Source organism: Cyphomyrmex costatus, unplaced genomic scaffold (assembly GCF_001594065.2).
Source record: "Cyphomyrmex costatus isolate MS0001 unplaced genomic scaffold, Ccosl1.0 scaffold47, whole genome shotgun sequence".
In the NCBI taxonomy this organism is placed as follows: Eukaryota; Metazoa; Arthropoda; class Insecta; order Hymenoptera; family Formicidae; genus Cyphomyrmex; species Cyphomyrmex costatus.
Genome location: NW_017278966.1, coordinates 18,654 through 27,140, shown reverse-complemented (window position 1 = coordinate 27,140; position 8,487 = coordinate 18,654).

The following is an 8,487-nucleotide window of genomic DNA, read 5'->3' as shown; positions in this document are numbered from 1 at the left end:
ATCTTAATTTGGCTCTCATCGCATTTTTCTAATAACACATCAATTATAATTGTACTTGGACACAATTTTACAAGGTAATTTATTATTTTTTAATTTAATTGACACTAAATTAATATTATTAATGTGATGTATAATAATTGTTATTGTTACATTATATTTATTTTAATTTATTGCCTTGAAAAGTGACTCTCTTTACACTATTTGCATTATTTTATGATGTTTTTATTACTAATGTTATATTAGATTACTTCTACGATTTAAAATTTCTTTATATTTTGTATTATTAGTTTTTCTTTTATTACATTTCTGATATGTTTTTCGACAGAAACAATTAATTCACTAACCACTTGATATATAATAATGGACGATTTGCGTTATTTTTGTGGACTCTTGCTGACGTTACGAAATGCGTGTCAATGCGAGTGAGACTCACATACAATTTATATTATATATTTTTATTTTTATACATATTTTGTTTTTTAATATCAGTTGTAATGTTATAATATCCGTATATCGTTAACGATTCTCGCGACTTTTTAAACATTGATAATGACCTAACAAAGGTCGAAACGTTTGTTTTTATTAATTTTATATATTTTTATATTTTTATGTTTATATTAAATTTTATATATTTTTAACACAATGACATAATTAATTTACCATCAATATTATAATTCAACGAATTTTTAGGCTCATAGCTCTGTTTCTTCTTATTATTTTTTAATTTTATTGAGCCTTATTATAATTATATAATAATAAGAAATGTTAACACAGCCATAGAATGAAATAAAAACGATTTTTCTGCGCAATACTTGCTTCTCATTTACACAACAAAAACCAATTACTTACCTCATATGAACAAATTGTAATATATTCTTTCGTTAAATAAAAATTTATCTTTTAAACACAATTGTAAATTGTTTAAACAACCGAATTTGTCGAAATGGAGAAAACAAAATTTTTTTTGTGTTTAAATTGTAAAAAAAAAATCGTTATTGACGATTTCAGCAAATTTATTTATAATCATCTTAAAGAGCATAAAAAACCCTACAATTTAAAAAAAAAAAAGTCCGATAGCATGCGTTGCACAAAAGTTACAGGCTCGACGATTTTCAAACTCAAACAAGCTTTACGGCCGTTCTAATAAATATTTTTAATTTAAATTTGGTACACTTGTTTACGACAATAAGAAGTAACTTTTCCCGCAATATCATTAAAATTGACGAATTAGAAAAAAAATTAAAAAATAAAAACGAAAATTTACCATGTCAGATGGATTTTATTTTTTTTAGAGGTTATGTTGTAACATTTCCGACTAGACTGTGTGTTACTTTTTTGAAGGTAATTTCATGACGAAGATAACGGTATTTTTGTTATTTCTGTACGATGAGTACAACCTGAGATATTCGAAAAAAAACTGATGAAGAAATCGTAAAAAACAGCGTTTTTTAAAAAAATGTTAAATAAACAAATGTTCCGGACCTCGTACAACCGGGAAACTTCACAATATCTTTATTTACATTGTTTTTGACCTATTCCATAAATAAAATCGCTCTTTCAGTACAGTTTCCATTTCGCGTCAAATTTCCGCTAGAATTACTCCACTACATGATCAAGTAACTTATTACATTTTGGTCCACCATCTTGGATCCGCCATTTTGAATTTTAAAAATCTGATGCCGGATTCGTAATCAGCGACCCCGAAAACCCCCGAGTACACAGTTTCACGTTGTTTACGTGACATTTACCATTCACCATGTATTTTTTGTAAAAAAAACCATCATTTTTGCACTTTGTTTATTATTATAAACAAATAAACGCTATAATTGATGACAAACATTAATTTATTTACATTCCCAATCATGTTGTCGAAGTAAGGAAGCAAAAATTTGCACCAAAATTAATTTTTAATTAACTGAAAAATGTAAAAAATGAATTGCAAAAAGGTGTCCTTCCTGAAGGACACCATGCTTGAAACGGTTAAATCGAGATTCTCCCCCTCCTCAAATATTTAGAATGGGGGACATTTCAGATTATTAGAGTTGCATTGCAAAACCAAAAATCTTTCGGCGCGCAATATTTGGAGAGGGGGGACATTTCACATATATTTCTTACTTTGGATAAATATTGCGAAGAATATCACTACGTCGACTCGCCATCCGTATAAGGTAGGCTTCCACTACAATGCTTTACGGATGAGTCCTGTAGTGCAAGCCGGGACGAAACGCCAAAAATTACGTGATATTCTTCGCAATATATTAGAATAAATTATCTGAGTTATTTAGATTTTTAGTTGTAATTTGACTCTTACTTCGCCCTTGTTTAACTTATTGATTAATTAGGGAGAGGGGACATTTAAAAATCAGATTATATTAGAGTTGCATTGCAAGACCGACAATTGTTCGGCGCGCAATTTGGGGGGACTACATATACGTGTATTAATAGAACGTTATTTCCTACTTTGGATAAATATTGCGAAGAATATCACTACATCGACTCGCCATCAGAGGTCTATCGATATTCGCAAATTCTCGTAAGTGCTGAGACACGCGTATATCTCTTTATATAGAATCTCGATTTAATAACTTACCAAGGCGTACAATGTAGGCTTCCACTACAATGCCTTACTGATGAGCCCAGTAGTGGAAGCCGGGACGAAACGCCAGAAATTACGCGATATTCTTCGCAATATACGGGAGGGGCATTTAAAACAGGTCACCTGAATAACTCGTTTGTTTTTGACAATAGAAGAAAAAATGTCAAACAAAAGTTGCTTGGTTTCGAGGGGCATAATGTGATGTCAATAATTGTTTTTTTGGTGGAGGCGCAAAGGATAGGCAAAGGTCAATTTTTTTTTTAAATGGAATGATATATTTTTTTATTTACATTCTGATAGAGCATCTCAAGACGAATACAATGACCTATAATTGAAGGTCATTCAAGGTTACGCAAGGTCAATAATAGAATGTAATGGAAAATAAATTGTTTTAAGGCACTCTTCGAATAATTTCGTGTCTAATTTACTTATTTACGTACTTACCGCTACGACAAGTGTTCAAAATAATGACCCTGAACATCGACGAATAATTTCGTGTCTTTTCTTCTTATCGGTATACCGCTAATCGTTCAAGCGTATGTAAATATTTACATACCGTTTAAATTGAATCGCACGTAGCATTATTCATATTTACTTCATCAGTTTGAATTCATCTATCGATCAAAGTGCGTGTCTTGCAAAGTGCGTGTCTTGCAAAATGCGTTATACGAAAGCGAAAAAAGTCGACATGATTTTCGTTTATGGTGAATGTCGCCAAATTATGAGAGAAGGAGTATGTTTGTATATTGAAAGATTTCCCGATCGTGTCCATCCCTCATTCTGTTTTTTCAAATATAGTACAAACTTTTCAAGAAACCAGAAGTGTGGGTAATAAAAAACGCAAACGAATCAAGAAAGCACCTGACGACGGAAATTCGACGAACATTTTAGCCGCTGTAGCCCTAAATCCACATATCAGTACAAGACAGCTTGAACGTGAAAGTGGTATTAGTCGACGAAGTGTTCTGCGAATACTACATTCCAACAAATTTCATCCCTTCCATATCTCACTTTATCAAGGGTTACATGACAATGATTTTCAAAATCGTGTACAATTCTGTGAATGGACACTACAAAGACTACAAGAAGACGATATGTTTGCCACTAAAATCTTATTTACTGACGAAGCTACATTTACAAACAATGGACAAGTAAATCTTCGCAACATGCACTGTTGGTCGGTAGAAAACCCACATTGGATGAGAGAAGTGGACAAGCAGAGACCTTAGTCTATAAACGTCTGGGCCGCAATTTTTAACGATAAAATAATTGGTCTTCACTTTATCGATGGACCATTAAATAGTCGCAAGTATGCACAGATTTTAACAGAAATATTGCCACTATTATTAGAATATCTTCCACTAAACGTATGACAATAAATGTGGTACCAGCAAGATGGATGTCCTGCTCATTCTGCACGGATTATTACTGAATTCCTAAACAGAAAATTTGGAGATTGTTGGATTGGTCGGTCAGGATATAACAGATGGCCCGCACGTTCCTCAGAACACCTATGGATTTTTATTTGTGAGGAAAGTTAAAACAACAAGTGTACAGCGAAATGCCGACAACAAGAGAAGACATGAAGGAGCGTATAAGAAGAGCTTGCGTTGCGACTAATCCGAATGAAATTCGTCGTACAGTGTTATTTGTGTCGACACGTTTCAGAAAATGCGTCGACGTTCAGGGTCATCATTTTGAACACTTGTCGTAGCGGTAAGTACGTAAATAAGTAAATTAAACACGAAATTATTCGAAGAGTGCCTTAAAACAATTTATTTTCCATTACATTCCATTATTGACCTTGCGTAACCTTGAATGACCTTCAATTGTAGGTCATTGTATTCGTCTTGAGATGCTCTATCAGAATGTAAATAAAAAAATATATCATTCCATTTAAAAAAAAAATTTGATCTTTGCCTATCCTTTGTGCCTCCACCAAAAAAACAATTATTGACATCACATTATGTGCCCCTCGAAACCAAGCAACTTTTGTTTGACACTTTTTCTTCTATTGTCAAAAACAAGCGAGTTATTCAGGTGACCTGTTTTAAATGCCCCTCCCTGTATAATAATAGAATAAATTATCAGATTTAGATTTTAAATTGTAATTTGACTCTTATTCGCCCTGTTTAACGTATTAATTATTATTATATAAAAGAGTCCTTGAAATCTTCAATTTATTTATTGATTATAATTATTTACAGTTTTTAATATATTATTCAACATTAATAAGATCGATATGAGATGCGTAAACAGTATCAATAATTGTTAAATTGTTACAATTTAACTCGTGATATTACTACAATAGTTTATTAGTGTTGCGCGCTTTAAGTCTGTAAAAATTTCGACGAGACCATTGTCTCATTAGGTTTGAAATTTAACAGTCCAATAAGAATTGATATATTGAATTATTACATATTGATATATTGCGTGTGCATACATGCAAGTCACTGTATTATTAAAGACGAAATTAAGTATTTTTCTAAAGCAAACAACGCGGAATGTAAACTTACAATACGGTCAGATACTTCAGATTTGCCGTTGATGCGATCATATGACATTAGATAACAATTTTTGGAAAATCTATCCAATATTACGAGATAAGTATATATGATCAAATAGTTAATCATAATATCGATATACATCAATAATTGTCTTGATGTAACTCGATACTTTGATATTAATCAGAAAAATTGTGACAAAAACATCGCAAATTTAAATTCAAATTATCAAAACAACTTTTAAGATTGCACTAGATCGCTGTCTCTCATTAATCTATCACTAACTGTACGTATACGTATGTACAATAACAAAAATATGATTATTCGAATAATCAAGTTACTTGAATCACCGTCTAAACCTCACTGACGGATAAACTCAAAAGATTCACAGCGAAAAGCTCGTGATGTATGACGCAAGAGAAGTGTCTATAGCACCATCCACGTAAGATCTCCGAAAGTACTTAAATAAATATAAAATTATTTCAGGGAGACTATAGAAATAACAACCTAGATTGCTATGAATAGTGATAGGCATACGAATATATGTACCAATATTCAAGTAAGATTTAAAAATTGATGTAGTAATGAATCGCGAATCTATTTTGAATTTCTTCTGATTTTCCAGTAGATACTTATTTTCGTAAGACCATATGAAAATATGAATTATAGCCCACAATACTGTTTAGTAGATTTCATAACTTTAATAACTTGCAAAAAACGCTGCACATGCAAGTGTCATGTTTGTTCATTAATCTACTTTTATATATACATTATTGATCAAACTTAAGAAGCAAGAGTAATGAGAGAGAAAACAAATGTAAAAGAAATGCTCAGAAACATAAAATAATTCTTTTTTTTTTTTTTTTTTTTTTCAAAAAAATATAATGTAAATATAATTTAATAAAATCTAAATCATAAATCATAATATCATTCATCTCAATTTTTTTTATAATCAACGTTAACAAGCGAAATTATTTTATATATTTTGATTATTTTTTATTGTAAAATATGAATTAAATAAAAAACATTTTATAATTAAGAAAGATTACAGGACTCTTAATATTCAAGATACATACAGAGATATAAAAAGGCTAATCAGAATCGATTGGAATAATATTCAAATTCTAGACGAGAAGCCGTGTTATAACAAGCGTTTTTGTCTCAGAAATGCTTAATATTAAAAAACAGTCTTATCTTACAAACGGATTTCATAAATCATATATTCCGATTATAAACAAGGGTTGACTTTGCATTATCAGGATCTTTCGTATTATAGTTTCGTTTGTTGAGACAGATAGACAAATTCACGTATTTTATAATTCTGACATTTTACAATTAATGTGATAATTAATTCTTTTATTACCGTGGACATCATTATTGACGATTAATTTAACGACATGGATTTATCTTACTTTATGGATTCAGAGGTGAATATTTTACCAGAGAGACGCTCTGTCTTGTTTTTATATATGGGGCATTCCAGGATCTTTCGTATTATAGTTTCGTTTGTTGAGACAGATAGACGAATTCGCGTATTTTATAATTCTGACATTTTACAATTAATGTGATAATTAATTCTTTTATTACCGTGGACATCATTATTGACGATTAATTTAACGACATGGATTTATCTTACTTTATGGATTCAGAGGTGAATATTTTACCAGAGAGACGCTCTGTCTTGTTTTTATATATGGGGCATTCCACGCCAAGAGGGCCACCCATTTTGCGAAGCTTCATGGATTTCGTTCATATTGCTTGAACTTGAACAGTTTGATGAATAAAGTCTCTATGCCGAATAATATACCTGTAGGCCAACTGGTTGCCGAACTATAGAGCCGTCAATTTTTGGGCTTTCTCGTCGCAGCGCTCTTTTCGCTTGTTATTAGTGGGCATGAAAACTCTTACTCCCAAACGAATGCGTGTACCATTAAGTCCTTTTAGAGTAACAAAATAGAGACCTGGAGCTACATTTTGAGCTATATTAAAAGAAAATTGAGACTGGCCTTTTAGGCGCGCCGCCATTTTGAAGATTTCAAAGCTGAAAAACATCGTCGTAAACCGGTCTGATCAAAAAAAGAATATTCTTACGTGAAAGAGCGTTCAATTTTCTATAAGAATACGTCTGCACTTCATTTTCAAAATTGCCTTTCATGCCCACTAACGACAAACGAAAAGAGCGCTGCAACGAGAAAACCCAAAAATTGGGTGGCCCACTTGGCTTGGAATGCCCCATATATTAAAACGTATTTTTATGTTCTTATTGGAACGATTGTTTATTTTTAAAAAATTTAAAATTTCTCAAGTACTCTGTTTAATTTTAAATAAATGATTTTTTGGAACTAAATTCGACATCCTTATCTATCTTTATTTACAAAATACACCAATCTAGATCACTGGCCTTAGCCTATTTCTACTGTACTATTTTCATCCAACTGAGACACGAGAGAAGGGAAAAAATAAAATACGTAAGACGGAGAAACTAGAAAACTAATAGCACTCGGTCTACATTCAATGTAATAATGTGCGATATCGCATAAAACAAATTTGTTTCTAAAGTCAATATGCTAAATATAATCATTACCATTCATTTTAATGATAAAATCAAAACGTTAACAAAATGCAATTCTAATAATAAAAAAATGATTAGACTATACATGATAAGACTAAAATGATGACAAAATTAAAATAAAAAATAATTTGAATTTTTCATATTGTAGTATTTCTCTATATAATGGAATGTGTGTGCGTGCGTGTATAAATATAATATTAAAAAAAAACACATAGGAACTTACAGTCTCAACATATCTCATTGCTCAAAGTGAAAATTACGTGATATGGACCGTTATAATTATTATTGAAATAGTTATTAATGAATGACATCTCTTGTCTGCAGGCAACTTATGTAATCCCTTACGGAAAAAAACTATTGGTAAATGGTGAAATGGCCAATAGTAATTTGGCCAATAGTTAGTACTGTTGGTGAATAGTTACTATTGATCATTAGTTACTGTTGGCCAATAGTTACTATTGGTCAATAGTCCCTCGTAAAAAAGGTCAGTTTTCTCTAATTACTGTTAGATTGTTAAAATAAGTATTACTAATTAGCATCAATTTTAGAATAAAATCGTGAAAAAAAAAATTTTCCTCGAGAAAAATTATCCTAAATTCAGGAATTAATTTTTTTTCATTATGCTTCCCAAACGGTCACCCCATCCGAAGACGAACCATGACTCGCATGCTTAACCTTGACAATCGTACGGGAACTGCTGTACTTCGATGACCCACGAATCTGTATATGTCAACGTCTATATAATTGTGATATATCTGTTCAATGGAAATATTAAAAACAGATGGTTATGTGTTTATATGATAGTGTATGTATTA